Genomic DNA, 18,058 nt, shown 5'->3' with positions numbered 1-18,058 from the left:
TCATAATCTCCTCCCTCCAAATATCTTATTTCTCTTTTTCAACTTCAGGCCAGTTGGCTCTTCCTCTTTCTTCCTTCCTTCCTCCATCTAAAGATTCTCCATTAAATACATCAGCACAATATCAATTCAACCAACTGCCTGAGCTCTTAGAATAGGAATGAGAATGATCCCAAGGCCAACTGGTGCATTAATAAGGAAATTAAATTAATCATAAAATCTTCTCAAAGTCACAAAACCTGGGTTTGAATTCTAGCCCTCTTATTAGCTGTGCAACTGTATGTAAATCATTTATGCTCTCTTTGTCTCATTTACTCCATCTGTAAAATGGTAGTAATAAACCTACATTATAGGGTTTTTGGTGAAACTTAGTAAGTTAATGTATTACAAATGCTTATAATAGAGCTTGACACATAGTAAGGGCTCTGTGCTAGGCAGTGTTGTTATTATCACTTAGTACATGTTATAGAGCATATGCCATTTGGTTGAGACCATGACTGTTGAGAATCAGGGCACAGAAAATGGGACAAATACAGAATTTGTACAGACCAACTACTTGTTTTCAAAACAATGGGTAATTCACTTAATAACTATGACAAACCTCAGTGATAATTAATATCATGGACTATATTGGTGCTTTAAAACTGGACGTAAAGATGAGAATTCAAGAGCTGAAATCAAAATGTTAGGTCTTCAAATTTAAAAATCCTTGACTTTCTACAGATGGTGAATGAGATATAGAGCTAGGTACTGTTGGCGATAGAGAGGACTCATTCTCCCTAACTCTGTTCTGTAAACATTTCCATCAAATTGACAAAGCCTTAAAGACAATACAGACATTAATGAGAATTAACATACATAACATATTAAATGCAATAAGTATAAATATAGAACTAAGAACTTTAATAACACTTTCTCATTATAATTGTGTGAGTGGTCCTTATCATCTGTACCTCAGATTCCAGGAATTATATCTCTTCTGCTCAACACTACCAGACCTGCATGATGATGTAGTTATAAAACACAAAATATGACTTCCAAAAAATACTGGAATACAATGAAAATCTTTGTGGAAGTGCCTTAAAGGCATATCAATGAGGCAGTTAAATTCCTTAAGGACAAATGCCCTAAAGATCTTTTCTACCTTTTTTCTTAAGCACTCTCATAATCTCCTCCCTCCAAATGTCTTATTTCTCTTTTTCAACTTCAGGCCAGTTGGCTCTTCCTCCCTCCTACTATTTCTAATCTGAACCAGCATAGTTTTTCTCAGCATTTTACATTTTCTCTTCCAGAATTTTCCTTAGAAGATAGAAGAGGAAAGGCTGTGAAAACACAGGCCTGTATGGAACAAAGTGTAGAATGAATGAAGGCTTAAAAGCATAAATTCCATTCAGCAAAGACATATTCTGGTAGTTTGGCTTGGATGTTTGGAAATGAATTAAAACCCAATGCCTATCCCAGATAAGAACAGAATGCAAAAGTGGAATAAGCAGGAACTCAGGAGATTATTTTATATTACAAAAAACCTGAAATACAGAACTAAAACCTTATTAGTGGAATTTATTATTTTAACTCAGGTTCAGATTCAAGTGATTTTTACAGAGCTCCTTGCAGTCTCCTGGCCTCTGTTCTTCAGAGCATTCATCTTTCTCAGATGTTTTACAGAGTCCCCACCTCTTCCTTTAACAGGCACAAAAATGCAAAATTGCTCTTTAATGTTTCAATCGTGATTATTTTTCTTTTCCTTTTGGGTGTGTTACTATAAGGGAATCATTCTAAAGTTCTCCTCATCGATGCTTTTCTTTTTAAATATAATATCCACAGATTACTTACTATTGCAGCTTGTAGATGCACCTGAAACCCTGCTTCTCTCCTAAGGCTCTACAAAACAAAACAAAACAAAACAAAACAAAACAAAACAAAACAAATACAACATTTTATGTTAAATGGCTAAATTGTTACTGAGTTTAATGCAGAAATTAATTCAGGTTTTAATTTTTCTCATTATAAGTCATTATAAGTCCCCTCCCTAGAACAATATATTATATCTGGAGACTCCTTTAACAACCTTAACCCAAATTCGAGAAGAAGGAGGGGGAGAGAAGTTTCATAAAGAGATAATTTTAAGACATCACAAAATGACCAGTAGGCAGAGAAATGCTTTTAGGAAAACAAGATCTCTCACCTCATGCACAAAATGTTAGGGCCAGAATTGAAGAGGAAGAGTAGCTCAGCTTCCTAATTACTAGCCCTTGGGCCTTTACAAATGGAGAAAAATGGACTCCCCGAGGTTCCTCACATTTGGTCCTTTGATGGAGTTTAGTTACAGAAACCTGGATGCTTAGTGCATCCTGAATGTTTGTTTTCATTTAATTTTCAGCCAAGACACTGGACATTGATTTCCTCTTGCGTTTTATTTAAAGTGAATTCACAACTGTGGATGGGAAAACCAGAGCCAAAATCTTCGCCCTGAGCATAAACCAAAGTAAAATCAAAGCATTTCTGAGAGTGTGAGTTGTTCTGTTAAATTTGCTTTAAAAAAAAAAATCATCAAGCAATTGCACTGCTGAAATGGATCAGACATGGAGGCAGAAATCAGACGAGAAACTCTCGGTGTGCGAACTTGTGCGGTATAATTTTCACATCAAAGAGCTTCAAAATAGGATTTTTGCAAGTATTTTAACTTTTAGCTAGCTGACTCAAATCCTTTCTAGAAGTAAGCAAGTTATAAATTATAACTACATAAATAAATAAATCTCATGGTAGTATCCAGCTATCACCCAGTTCAAAGTTTGCCTACCCCATTCTCATTCCATCCTGTGCAGTTAGGGTCAGAGCTCTTCACATCATAGCGTTTTTCCTTCACAGAACTGAATGGGTATGTGGAAGAAGGACAGGCATGTGCTTGAAGGTTTTGAAAAGGGGACTGAAGGGCTTAGTAACAGTGATAGTTCAGTGTGAGGAGATGGTCAAGCGTGTGAGGAGATGAGGCCAGAAAATGTAAATTCAGATGAGTTTGAGGAGAGCTTCTGTGCTACTATAAGGACTTTTTCCTGTGCACAATGCCATCCTAGAAGCTGGATAATTTACAGTTGGTTTATAGCTTATTTCTGTTTCGAGTTATCTGTACAAGCTGCCTAATTATTCTGACATCAGTTTATTCATCTGTAATGATGGAATTTGGATTAAAGTTCTATGTGTCATGTGTATTTATATATTATAATGTATATAATACATTATATCTATTATGCACCTACGTGTGTGCATACACACACACACATTTTGAAGGAAAAAATAAGTAAATGCTAATACAACTATAGATTTCAATTCTTAATAATTACTTGGAATGCAAACATCTCTGCAGTGTCTAAGCCTTTTAGCTGCATCTTACACCATATGGTACCATTCTATTTATGTAATATGTCCTAAGTTTTCTCTTGTTTAACATTTTATTTATTTATTTATTTGACAGAGGGGAGAGAGAGAGAAAGAGTAAGCACACAGCAGGCAGAGGGAGAGGGAGAAGCAGGCTCCCAGCTGAGCAGGGAACCTGATGTGGGGTTTGATCCCAGGACCCTGGGATCACAACCTGAGCTGAAGGCAGATGTTTAACCGACTGAGCCACTCAGGCACCCCTGTCCTAGGTTTCCTTAATCCCTTGTTCTTCCTCACTTTGTGCCCCCTCTCTGCAACAATTCTGGTCTCATAACATCCATTAAAGTCAGAGCTATTCCTCAGATGCCAGCATAAACTCTCTCTCCTCTAAGAAATCTTCCAGATATCCTCACAATAAACTTAGAATCATCTTTCCTCAAATTCCCAGGGTATATTTTCACTCTCTGTACCTATTCTGTCTTTACTTAGAGCTCCTTATGAGTCATCATTCCTTACTAGATTATCAACTACTACAGGGAGGAAGAGTTGCATGCTCATATTTGTTACTTTTCCATATACTTTCCCTAGTAACTCCAAATTATTTTGTAGATGGAAGCTGTTCAATAATACTCTGGGAAGCTGTATTGAATGCATAGTTTGGATCATGTGATAGAGAAAGCTACAGTGTTACTTATCAGTGCTTACATACATAAAGGGCTTCACTGAAATTAATTTTTATGCAGTAAATAGGAAAATATAAATAAACAGTGGCTACAAGGGCAAGAAAAAAAATTCTTAACAGATTGCAGTAGGGAGAGGGTGCATATTCTTTTCCAGATATTTCTCAAAGGTCTGTTCCCATTTTATGAACTGATCATCCTGTGTTTTTTCTATCATGGTGCATCTTCCTTATGAAATATGAATTCGTGCAGGGTAGCACTTATACAGAGTAACTAAATGAGAAATCTGAAGGTCAGTCTTCTAGAACCAGATTTTCCTCTCCATTATAGTTTAAATTGGGCATTAAACTTAAATTCTTGAACTACCATGTCCTCTCTATAAAATGGGAAAAGGAATGCCTATGCTTTCCATTTGATAGGGTTCTTTTAAAAATCAAGAGATGAATATTCCAAAACAAATCACAGATTTTATTCCAACCATTTTTTTTTTAGTTCCTGAATATGTAGTGGGGATCAATCCTCCATAACTGTGTACATGTTGTTTTCTGTATATAAAAGTCCATTCTCCTCTTTTATGTGATTAATTCTAATTTTCCTTATAAAATGCAGCACAATGATTATCTTCTCAGGAATACTTCGTAGATGCCCATACTTGCTATATGCTCCAACACAGCTCTTCTTGTGCTGAATCATAATCCTTGATTTAATTTTCAATATCCCTCATGATGATGTAAAATCTTAGACTGCAGGAACTAAAACCTGGATAACCATGAAATCTTTAACACATTGGTGTTCAGTAAATGTTTATTGGCTGAATAACTTTGAATGACATCTCAGATCTGATCCAATCTCCTATGAGCTGGGTACAGTGATCTAGTTTTTAAGTTTGTGAAAGTTGTGATCCGGTTTCATAAAATTGACAGTGGTGAACCTTGAATCTGAAATCTGGTAGAGAGCCCAATTCATATTTATTTATAAGGGTATCTTGCCTCCAGAAGGTTTTCATTTCTGTATTTTGTTCTATAAACACTTCACAAAATATTTCTCAGGAATAATAGCAGGGGAAAAAAAAAGAAAAGAATGAAAAGAAGAAGCGTGGGCATAGGGCCTGCTTTGTAAAAAGGCACGCTCCACTTGTTAATTTATTTTTCTTAAATTTCTCCCTAATCCTGTTTCAATATGCTAATCTCCCTTGTTTCTTGATCAAGCCTGCTTTTGAATTGTTTTATATACAATAGCCTCCCACTCTGGAGAGATGACTAAACTTTAATGGCTGTCTAAGGTCCCCCTGCATCGATGTACTTAAAGACACAGAAATATGGGAACAGAATAGGCCATAAAGATAAAATACATTATTAAATGGCATTATTGTCATTGTTATTATTCTCCCATCGAACAAGGAGATGAAGAGCTGAATTGCACACCATATGGTAATTGCTTGGAAGATAACCACAACTTACGGTCACACCTTCAGCATCCAATGACATTGTTTGCTACATTTCAGGTGCCAGTGTGGCAGAAGGCCAACCCAGGAAAGATGAACTGGCAGAGAGAGAATGACAGACATTAGGCATAAGTACTTTTCATGTCAAGCCTTTGGCATGTTCATTGTCGAAAAAATCTGTTCTCAGAAATGCCTTCCAAAATACGCAAGTTATGCTATGAAGGCATATGACAACTTCTGCCATCCAGGGATATGTTAATATGGACCATCCTGGGAGATGCCAACTCACAGCCAAGATAATGGGTGATTCCAGATGTCTGTCCAATCCCATTCCTAGTGCCCAAGGGAAGTTTGGAAATTTTTAAAAATGAACATTTATATGGAAGTTTTTAGTGTGCAATGACATTCTCTACCAGTGGTCAATTTTGAAAGAGAAAAAGAACAACTTGGACCTTTACTTTTTAGTATGTACAACCTTCCATTGTTAGGACCTAATTTAAATCATAGATTTGAATTATCTCCCTTCCCAACCGTAAGAAGGTGAACTTTTTCAAAAAGGGAAGAGTCTTACTTTAGATGATTTAAAAAATATCTTAGTCTGAACAGTGTCGTTCGGCTTATTAAATGCTATTTTCACACATTATTTTATTGAGTCTTCCCAAGAACATAATCCCATAAATATCATTTTACCTTTTTTATCCAGATTAACCATCTTAAGGAAACAGCAAAATGACTTGCCCCAAGTCACTCAACTGGGTTTTACTGGGAGTAAAACCCAAATCTATTTCCCATTTTCAAGTCAAATGATCTTGAGTGATCTGGCTTATGTCAGTGAGCTATCATTTATTATCATTTTCTTCTGGGGAATGAATTTGGTAACTCTAATATTGTTAGACTTGGGAAATAACAAATGGTCTGCTCTTTATAAATTATAAGATATATCTATGGGCTCACATCATATCGGCTTGATCGTTAGAAAAATAAATAAGAATGATTATCCCATATTTCAAAAAGTAAAATGAAGTGCTCAAAGACATCAAACGTGCCCTCCCACAACTATTAACATTAGCTGATCTCTTTGACTTAGTTCATATGCCTGCCCTAAAAGAAATCAGCAAATCAAACTCTCTTCTCTACAATGAGTTAGCCTTTCAAGATGTAATAGGACCTTAAATGTAGAAATACTTTTGGAATTTATTCAGAACAGTAGAAATCTCAATCCAAAAGCACAGCTGAATATTCATGGAGCGTTTTTATTTATCCAAACTTATCCTTGGAAAACACAATTTTGGAACGATAACCATAATATCTTGGGCAGCAAAATTATCTTATATATAAACGTTTGCTTCTGTCATAGCTGTTGTTGTGTTATATGTACAAACAAATACACACGTGAATATGCATATATGAGATTAAAAATACTTTTAGAGCTCTAATTGTATGAATCTTTCACTCTTTTCTGGCTATGAAAACTTTCCTAATGAAGAAAGAAAGAATGAAGTGTCTCTGTACTAAAGGAATTTATTGACTTGCCACTGTGAACTCAGTCTTGGTAAAGGCACTACGGTGTTTAGGGAAAAAAATAAAAGGTGCTTCTTAAGGATGGTGCACTGTAGTAGGGAGAATCAAGGCATACTTAAAGAAATAAAACACATGAGTACATGCTGAATAGGGCCCTACAGTTATTTTAATAAATAACAAAGAGTAGTAGTAGATTCATTAGTGACTATGCACACATAGGACTAACTCCTGACAAGCCACTGAGGCCAGACACAAATTGCCCTCCAGCTGCCTGGCCTTTGGGATTGAAGGGGCCATTCAGTAGCTGTTTTCCCAAGTTCACAGAGAAGACCAGGGGAGTACTGCTTCGAGGTCTCTTTAAGCTTTACTCCTTCTTTGAGCTTTGTGCTGGACTCCTACCCAAATTCGTGACACTGAAGCTCTAACCCTCAATGTGTCTGTATTTAGAGATAGGGCCTATAAAGACATAATTAAAATTATATGATGTCCTAAAGGTGAGGCTCCAATACAATAGGATTGTGGCCTTGTAAGAAGATGCACCAGACAGCGCCCCCTCTCCGCCACATGAGGAAACACAGTGAGAAGGCCTCTGCAAACCAGGAAGAGCACTCTCACCAGGATCCAAAACAGCCATCAGCTCATTTTACATTTGCCAACCTCTAAAACTGTGAGAAAATAAATCTTTGCTGTTTAAGCCACCCAGTCCATAGTATTTTGTTACAGCAGCCCAAGCAGACTAAAACAGGCTTCATCACTGAGGGCACCACAAGGGCCTCACTGACTCATCGCTCCTGTTTGCTTACTTCACTCCCACCATATCAACCACTTTCATCTTTCTCATATATGTCAGGCAGATTGATATCATTGGCCACTGTGTATGCTGTATGCCCCATAACCAGTACAGGTTACTCCCTCATCTTTTTCAAGCCTTTTTGTAAATGGCGCCTTCTTAGGAAGATTTCACTGACTTCCTAAATTGCAACCCCCTTCAATACTCCCTCTCCATTTTCTCTGCCTTTCTCCTTTTGTCCGACTTATGTACTATATATTTTACTTATTAATTGTGTCTATTTTTTCTCTTTTCTCACTGGCATGAAAGTATCAAGAAGCAAAGATTATCATTTTGTCCACTGTAAAGGCCTCAATATCTGGCACACTACACGTGTCCGATAAATGCGAATCACGGTGAATATAATGATATCATAGACCTTGTAAAATCCAGAAGGGATAAGAAAAGGTTAATAAGGGTTAGAAACCAGTGTCAAAGGAACAGATGTGTGTTATAGTATATAGTTAATTCCCTGATTCAACAAGCACATACTTAGACCTAGTACTGGAATTAGTGACCTTTAGAAGTTCACAATCACAAAGGAGAGAGAGGAAAGGGGGATGAGAAAAAGAGTAGAAGAGAGAACAAACAGAAAAGTAAGGAAATGAGAATAAGTTTAAGTATTATTTCTTCTTCTCAATCACAAATCAATTAAAAGATTGTCCCTTGACACATTATTATTTTCTTTTTATAATTGTTTTAAAGAATATACATTGTATATGAACAGAATGGCAAAGAGAAGAGAAAGGGGGAAAGGATGAAACAATAAAATTATCTTTGGATCACCTATCCAGTTTAGATTTGTTTCTTGATACATATGCAAAACCATAGTTAAAATGATGGTAAACAGGTATTGGAGGAAAGGGGGAGGGAAGAGAAAACTATATTATATAGATTCAGAAACTATCAGAATGGTCAAAATTAATGTAAAAAGATCAAAAGCAAGAAAAATGGAACATCTGGTATACTGTCAATAACTGTGGTCTCCTCCAAATGCATCTCAAGAAATATAACTTCCAGAGTGAAAGTAAGATTATAAAAGAGAAGTGGATGTTCTCAGAATTTCATTTTATTCACTTTGGAAGGAATAAATTAGGATTAGCATAAACATATCTAACACACCATATACTCTCCTTCTCCTTGATATATATTTGTTGTTATTCTTTTAATCCTTGTCCTTCTGGGAATAGAAAGCTTTATGGAGATATAGCAGAAAGAAAAGCTGCTTAATGGAGCACACTACAGCAAACATTATTGATCAATTTTGTTTTACTTGCAAGAATGATTGAATGTGCAAGTAATTCAGATGTCATTTTGTAGCCTGAACATTTTATTTTCTAGAACGTGTGTTTTCTCTGAGAGAATTTATTTGAGAGAAAATAAAGAACCAGAGATGATGTATTGAACAGGAAAAACATACCATTTGACAAGAAGATTTGTCTAGGTCACCCTCTTGATTTCATGGTACCATTTTGTATTATCAGTGGTGAAATTTTGCCAGCTCAAGGCTAAAGCAAAGATTCTCTTCCAGCATCTCCCATTTTCCCTTCCTTCCTAAATTCTTTATTCTATTCCATCAAACCACTTCTTTCCGTCTCCTGGTGCTTCGAACTTCTCCCTCAAAACTTGCTGTAATATAAAGATCTGAAAAAAAAAAAAAAGATCTGATAAACTCATTTGTATTAGGTTGTAAATAATTGATAAGCTTTACTTAAAGTGTGGACATTCTGACGACACCTTATCCATCTGCAAATACACATGCAACCATCCCCAAACATCTATGTATTGTGAGGAAGATAAAGAAAGTCAGAGTAATGTTCCAGTAATAGGCCAAATTGTGCAGAGAGAAGTATGCCTTTCCCTCTGCACATGTCAGGTTAGTGGAGACTGACTTCCTGCTGCTGCTGAAAGGAAATTATGCAAGAATGCCCTAACCCATCTAAGAATATAACCAACCTGTCTCTTTTCTTCAAGCTTTTAAAATTCCAAAATACTTTATCTTTGTGCACAATATGGAGACAATTGTTTGAAAACAAAAAAGAAAAAATTAACATCGAAATCATGTCTGACTTTAGATTGAGGCCAAACAGGTAATCACTAGGAATATGGCTTAAAGGAAACTCACTCAAAAGCATCTTCCCTGCTTACCAAATTATCTGCTATCATCCCATTAGAAATTGTTCCCTTCAGGTTACAGAATGGTTTCTAGTTAAATTGAAAAACTTCCCTGAAATATGAAATACAGGAAGTCCAATCAATGATTAGTACTTTATGTGATTGGGGTTCAGTCCCTCTTCCAATACAACTAGCTAATATCGACTTCCTCAAAAAAAGAAATCCACAGATGAAATGTGCCTGGAAGGGTGATGGTAATGAGAGGTCTAAGACAAGTGGTGTCCTGGGTTCAGCTTTACAATCCTGAGTATTTAAGGAAAAGTATTGGAACTCCAGGAAGAAGTGCCACTGGGACAAAAGATTCTAACAGAAAGCAAGTGAAAATGTTTGCTGACACTCTGATAGTGTCTGAACAATGATTGTCATGATTGAGGCATTATCCTTGTCATCAAAGATTGTTTCCATAAAAGATGGCCAAGTTCTTTGATACTTATATGGACTGATTACCATGAAAGCCCTGAACTCATTATAGGTCAGGAGATCTGGGTTCAGTTATTGGCTCTCCTTTACTAATTGTGAATCCTTGAACAAACCACGAATTTGTAACTGTTCTGAAGCCCAGTCTCTTCATCTAACAGTGGGGTAACGACATCTTCCCATCAGGTAAATTGTATTGTTATAAATAAAGTCTATATTTTTGTAATCTATAAAGTAGAATATAGTTAGGAGCTATTGTGACATGAAATAAATCTTGACTATTTGTTTTATCGTGTGCCAACCCTCAAAACCCACCATTAGGGTCAAGAGATGATACTGGATATCAATTATTTCCTAAAAGTTAATAATATGAGGCAGGGGAAGAGAGAATCACAACCATAAGAGTACAAGAGATTGAATAGTTTCCCTGGATGGAGTTCCTCATCAGTGAAAACTTTCCTGGTGATTTAGGAATTATCCGGTCTTAAGCAATGGAAATGACTTCAATTTGCAATAAGAAGGAATTGAGAAAGTTTTCATAAAAAGTAAGGAGCATCAGGATTTCTTTGGGGTTGTCACAGAGATTTATATAAGAAGTACAGAAAACATGGAAAGAAACACTGCACCTTAGAAGGTTTTGAATTCAGTTTATGTTTTAATTTTATCCTATACGCAGGAGAATTCTCTTAAACAAGACTACTGAACATAAGGTACACAAGATGGTTTGAAACAGACCAAGGCTGGAAAGAAATAGGGAATACAGTGTGGAAGCTCCTGTAATTGCTCAAGAGTGGCCTAATAACTATTTTAATTTTAACAGGGGGTGGGATCATGAGGAGTCAGAGTTGTAGGCAGAGAATAGCAATGAGAATGGAAAAGAGACTTGATTAGATAGAAACTGAATTGACAGAATGAGGGTAATGAAGGAGCAGTAATTACATAATCAGGAATGTAGTACTCTAAGTAGCCATGGTACCATTCTTCTATTTCAATTCTCCGTTATATAGGTGGTAATAGTGAGGATCAGAAAGTCTAACCAACTGCCTGTGTAGTAGGACAATTTTAGGTATGTTTTATGCTTTACAGTTTATGATTTTTCTACACTTCAACAACAACAACAATTCCCATCCTGGAACAACAAGAATAAAGAATCACATTTAACTGAAATAAGGTCATACAAGGACACTGTGAATGATTTACATGACACAGGCCTATTTTAATGGTAAAAGAATATTTAGGCAGAAGTTGTCCACAAGCAAATAGAAATGATAGATTAAAACTCAGATAAGAGATTAACAATAAGAATATGTCAATGAGCTTAATGTAAGTAGGTTTTGGATTCCAACCCTCAAAAGAATCTCACTGGCATTTTAGAACAATATGAACTCGATCATGACAATGTAAAAGGAGGGTGGTGTACAATTGGCTGGAATGTTGGACTTGTTTAAAACAAATGACTATTATATATGTGCCCAGTATGGATAGATATAGGACAAATTCCTGAAGGTCCTGTCCAAGTTTTGACTGATGTATGAAGTGATCTGAGAAATAGGACTTGGAGTTGGTTGAAGGTGAGACAATGTAGAGGCAAAATCATGGGACATGAGAGAGAATATCCTATTCAAGAATTTCTCAAGAATCAACATGATTGTTTTTCCAAAGTGAAAGTATCAGTGAAAATAGAAGTAAGATCACAAAAGCCTTGGTACACCATGAACCATTTTCAAGTGGTTATCTCATTTCTTTCAAAGAATAATAAACTCACAGAGATTATATCTTATTATTTTGGGGGGATTGTATTCCAAACCTAACATTTTGCTGCCCATGAAATTATTCTTTTAAAATGTTTGTTGTCAATTTGGAGAAGAGGAACACAAATTATTTCAATTTCACAATCTTTAATCCTCTTAATTCTTTAGAATAACTTCTTCAAAATACCATGATTTTGATGATTTGATAATTTATTCTATTTGGGGCCTGGTATGGAAACCACATTTTTATCACTTATGTATTCTGTTTTCTAGGTTTTATGTTCTGTCCCTAGGGGAACCACTTTGCATTGATTTCTACCATATTTTAATGGGTATTTTTAAAATTATTTCACTCAAGGGAATTCAAAATTCTATTCCTAGGTGATATTTATATGTTTTATCTCTTTGCTAGGCTATGAGTTCCTTGAAGTATTTCTCTGTCTTTCATGTTTTCTACATCCAGATAATTGCATAGTGCCTGGAAATAGCAGGAATTTAATAAATGTGTGTTGAGTAAGAGAATTTAAGAAACTATGGTATCTCATTCTGGAATAAATTACAGAGACAAATAAGTGGTATAGAAGAGAACCAAAGGATGACCTAATTAAAAATTAAAGAAACATTTGTTGATATTGTACTCAGTGTAGAGGCTGCTTTTAGGCAACAGACTTGAGCAATGGAAATCTGAGCAAGGTGAAAGGGCCCAGAGTGACCAGGCTCATTAAGCTACTACTCACCTTGAAATAGCTATAAGCCCTAAATGACCAATTACAACCAGGCACAGTTCCTAAGATTACCAAAACAGAAAAAATTCCATATGCCCCCATACTTGCTCATTTCATCCTGTAACTATAGCCCCTCACCTCCACCTCCTGGCAGTCTCTCCTTTGCTGTCCTGCCTGCTGCTCCCTTATAGTATGTTTAATAAACTCTATCTCTTTTGTTCTGCCTTGTATGAATTCTTTCACTGCCTGCACTCTTGGCCTCTACTCAATCTGAACACCCCAACTCAGTCTTGTACAGGTTACCAGACCCATTAAGAAACCACAGTACAATATTACGGGCTTCCATTAAGCTTAACATTTTGTAAAAATTAACAAAGAAATTTAGGAATATTATGAGGGCACTGGGCTAGATATTAGTTCACTATAAATTACAGCAAGAGGTGCCTGGGTGGCTCAGTGGATTAAGTGTCTGCCTTCAGCTCAGGTCACAATCACAGGGTCATGGGATTGATCCCCACATCAGGCTCCCTGCTCAGCGGGGAGTCTGTCTCTCCCTCTGCCTGCTGTTTCCCTCTGTTTGTTCTCTTTCTCTCTCTCTCTCTCTCTCCCTCTATAAAATAAATAAATAAAATCCTTTTAAAAATTTACAGTGAAAAGTAAGTGAAAAACTTAAGTAATAATCAGAATGAAAACATTCAGAATAACACTGTTTAACCTGAGAAAGAGGTTGTACCCCTGGGAATTCGTAGGGGAATGTTTATTTTAATAAAGGATTAAATAAGAGGAATCTATCTGAAATTCAGTAATTTCACATATTTTCAATCCAACTGATAGATAGATAGATAGATAGATAGATAGATAGATAGATAAATAAATAAATAAATAAATAAATAAATAAATAAATATCAGGAACTGTTATTTCCCCAAATAACTACTTAGGAGTCCCTGAACTTCAATTTTTGCCTCCATGAGCCCGCAGAAAATACTGTTCAGCTTCCTTAGCCACTCAGTTTTAGAAATAGGAAAATGACTGGAGAGAAAAGGCAATGTCAAAAGCAGAGTTCACTTTTCTGGGTTTTATTTTTCTCCAAAATATTGGCTCCCAAAATTGTTGCTAACTTGGATGTTCCTTAATGTTTTCCTACAGGCTTACTCTTAATATTTTGTTTAACATTTTTAGTTGTTCTCAGCAGGAATCATAGTCCAAAATATCTAGCCTTCTATTGCTGGAAGAGATACTCCCCAGATGATATATTTAAGCCCTTGAATTTCAAAGAATTCTGGTGCCAAGAGTTCCAGGGACCAGACTCAATGCCTTAGGATAAGGATATCCTACCTTTGGGATAAAATAATTAGTTAGTGGCACTGAGAGAAAACTAATTATCTGCAGGCAGAAACTTCCCCAAGAGCCTATCCAGAATTAGAATTTACTTTCACAGCCACTGTCAATAAGTAGTAATTCTACGTAGATCTCACAAATTCTCTAACTTTAATTCTGTCTTTGGCAGAAAGACCTTTTGAAATCTAAATTTTTTATCCCTTCTCCCCCATTCCAGGGAATAAAACCATCCCTGAAGGCAAATGCTTTGTCCTCAGTGCCCTTTTGTCCAGGGTTCTCTCTCAGGCCTTTTGTTCCATCTCTGTAGCTCCTGAGTATCCCAGACCTTTCAGGTCCTACACTTTCCCCCCACAGATTCCTTGTTCTGGAATTTCTTCCTTTCTTTCTCTCAAAAGACCTTATTCTGCCCTTAATATTTTGGGAAGTTTTGTTTTGTTTCCATTGGGAGACCAGAATTTTCTTTTTCCCAGAATTTACTATTATACACATTGCAGGTGACTAGCATCTTTGATGCCTGTACACTAAGTACGAGTAGCAATTCTCAGTCATTCTTCATGGTAGACACTTTGAAACTGTCAACCTTTCTAACCTATCTGCAGGCATATTTTAAGATGATGTACTGTTTAGGGGTTGGAAGTGGAGATTATATATATTTAATTAGACTTTTTAAAACGCATAGATTTTTAACTGGGATTTTAGGTTTGCTTCTTTCTCAAAATAATAGCATTTTGAAACTCTACATAATGGAAGAGGAAAAAAAAATTTCAAGGGTCTTTCTCAAAGTTTTAGAGTGATATTATACCCTATTATTCCCAGTACTTCTGCAACAGTTTTTATATAATCCCAAGTAAATCAGCCTTTCTTAATAGGAAGAAAAGGTGACACACCATTGCTAAGGCCAACTTCTTGATGCATGGATGACTAGTGGTCTATGCTACCAGAATATGCTAAGCTTGCAAATATGATTCTTGCCTTTCTTTTTTCTTTCACATTTCCATTTATAAGTGTATATAATTTGCTTGGTAGAGCAGACCAAAGGGTGTTTCTTGGCCAAATTCCCAACTGTTTAGAAATACATCCAGTTTCCAGAAGTTTAGATGAGGTCAGATAAGGCACTAGATTGGTTTAGTTTAGTGGTCAAAATAAATAAATAAATTTAGTAAGGAAGTACATACATTCAGCTTGATGTCCAATTTGTTATACATCATGGTTATATGAACAGAAAAGTAATAATTTAAAGACTATGTACCACTGGCCAAAATGGATAAAAGACTCAGCAGAAAAAGAGATTTGCTTTATCAGCAATATTATGTTTCCTCTCCCTGTACTGAAAACAGCTCAGTGCTAGCTAGTATAAAGTGAAAAATGGCCTTGAAAAAATAGTTAAAGATGAAAAATATAGCAACATTGTACATAGAAAATAAATAATTTTATTACAACCTAAAGAAACATGAATTTAAAAGGATTACTTTCTATTGGCAATGTAAGAAGGTAATTGGAGGAAGAAAAACAAATTCTTTTTTTCAATGTCAATCATAAAAGGAGTTGCTCACAGAGATGAATACAATTGAAATTTGCCAATCTGAACTCAGAAATGATAATGAAATTTATACTAAATTCATCATAAACCTCACTACCTTTTTAAGGTAGAACTCACAAACAACATTTTATGCGGGTTTTTTTGCAGGGCATGTAAACATTATATATTTATTATTGTACATTAATGCTCTTAGATGGTGTTGAGATAGGCATCCTTTCATTGCTATATTAGCCTGAATTTTGACTAACTTCCTTGATAACCATTAATTCAAGTTGCAGTTGTATGTTTACTCTGGCAAAGTCACTCTACTTCTCATTCTGCTACTGAACTTGTTATTCTAATGTTTCCTAGACTAAAAACCTAGATTGCAAATTTGTTATATAAGTGTGTAATCTTAGAGTAAATAATCTTTGAATCATATCATGGTCTGAGGTTCATCTACTATGAATGGAAGAAATGCATGTGCACACTTAGTGATATTTACTTTGGATGCTTATAGACTTTAGATTGAGTCTTTGATTTTTAGAGAATGCAATATATTGGATAAGAAAGATTTAGGAAAGTGGAAAAGGAAGGTTTTCCTTTCTAGTAATAGTAGACTAGGTAATTCAAATCAATATTCCAGGTGACTACAACTAGAAATACTGGATAAAATTTAAATGTATATGTAGTATTTATGTGGGGTTTGTGTGCATGTGTGTGTAAAAATCAAAAAGCACCAGATAGATAACAAAACTGTGAGAAATTTCAACTTGGTACCAATGAAAGCAGATAAGGAATTCGATTCCTGCACTTGTGTATGCTTTTTCTTTAGGTGAGTGTAGGTTCCAGAGATGAACCTAGGAAATAAAGGAACACTTTTTTGACAGTCCAGAGAAGATATGGATATAAATATTGATATCCAGGACATTCCAATGAGAATGTGAGGATTCCTCTTTTGATTGGGATCCCACAAAACAGCAGCATCAAAAAAATAAGTGTGAGCCCCAAAATAGTAAGGTCCTTTCAAAGACTGCAGCTCATGTTTCATATACCTCATCTTCTCAAATTAGACAAAAATGGCCCCAGATTTCTAGTACTCCTTGGTGTCTAGCAAGAGCAAAGGCAAATCACCTTTGGAGAAAAGCATCATCTTAGGTATCAAATATAACTGTAAATGTTTTTCCTAATGCCATCTCCAGCATACAATTAATAACAGCAAGTCTCATTTGGAAATGTAAAAATAAAATGTGAACTATATTCAGAAAAAAACTATAGGGACACCTGGGTGGCTCAGTCCGTAAAGCATCTACCTTTGGCTCAGCTCATGATCCCAGGGTTCTGGGATGGAGCCCCACGTTGGGCTCCCTGCTCAAGGGAGAGCCTGCTTCTCCCTCTGCCTCTGCCTCTGCCTGCCACTTCTCCTGCTTGTGCTCACTTACTCTCTTTCTCTCTCTCAAATAAATAAAATAATCTTAAAAAAGGAAAAAGAAAAGAAAAGAAAAATAATGTAATGGGGTACCTGCGTGGCTCAGTTCATTAAGCATCCAACTCTTGATTTTGGCTCAGGTCACGATCTGAGGGTTGTGAGGCCAAGTATGTCACTGAGCTCTGCAATAGATGTGGGGCTTGCTTGAAATTCCCTCTCTCTCCCTCTGCCCCTCTCTACAAAAAAGAAAAGAAAGAAAAAACTATAATAAAACATTTTCACATGCTCTATATATTAGAATTATCAGTGATGTCTTTATAATATATATCCCTGAAATGATGGAGAATTTTTTCAGGGAACTGGAAATTTAATAATAAATAAATACATAAATAAAATCCTCTACCTAAAAAATGCAATAACTGAAAGCAGAAACAAGGAATGAGTTTTATGAAAGATTGGACATAGCTGAAGAGATAATTAGTGAACCAGAAGATAATATCTAAAATAAAGAATACAGAGAAAAATAGATTGAAAATACAATACAAAAATGCATGGAGAATGTAGCAAGAAAGCCCTACTTATTTCTACTTGGAGTCCCAGAAAGGGAGGAGAGCACATGGAGCAAAAGTAATATAATGATATGTACAAGTAATATAAAGATAGAATATAACAGATAATGACTTTGAAACATGATTAAAGACAACAAGCCACCCACACAAGAAATCCTAAAATCCTTAATCAAGATATAGATCAACATCAAAACTCAGCAGATTTTAATTGTTAAAAATATAAACAAATAGAAAATCTTAAAATCAGCAGATTAAAAAGGCCTTTCCAAATAGCATCAATTAAGCTGG

General features: G+C 35.7%; 1 long non-coding RNA gene across 4 annotated transcripts in view; it reads right to left on the bottom strand.

Annotated features, from left to right (window-relative positions):
- Positions 1–1,610: 1,610 nt before the first annotated feature.
- Positions 1,611–18,058, bottom strand: part of LOC106559006 — an 85,368-nt gene continuing 68,920 nt past the window's right edge. For 2 of the 4 annotated variants that reach the window (XR_005361694.1, XR_005361697.1), the window contains 3 exons: positions 17,295–17,437; positions 9,267–9,490; positions 5,350–5,594 (listed from right to left, as the gene is read on the bottom strand). This is a non-coding gene — a long non-coding RNA (uncharacterized LOC106559006). Of the gene's footprint in view, positions 1,879–2,234; positions 2,467–5,349; positions 5,595–9,266; positions 9,491–17,294; positions 17,438–18,058 lie in introns of those variants that run through there. The other 2 variants (XR_005361695.1, XR_005361696.1) reach the window with 2 other exon arrangements.

This window comes from Canis lupus, chromosome 7 (genome assembly GCF_011100685.1).
Source record: "Canis lupus familiaris isolate Mischka breed German Shepherd chromosome 7, alternate assembly UU_Cfam_GSD_1.0, whole genome shotgun sequence".
NCBI classification, from domain to species: domain Eukaryota; kingdom Metazoa; phylum Chordata; class Mammalia; order Carnivora; family Canidae; genus Canis; species Canis lupus.
The sequence above is the reverse complement of the archived record's forward strand: the minus strand, read 5'-3'. Positions and strand labels throughout refer to the sequence as shown.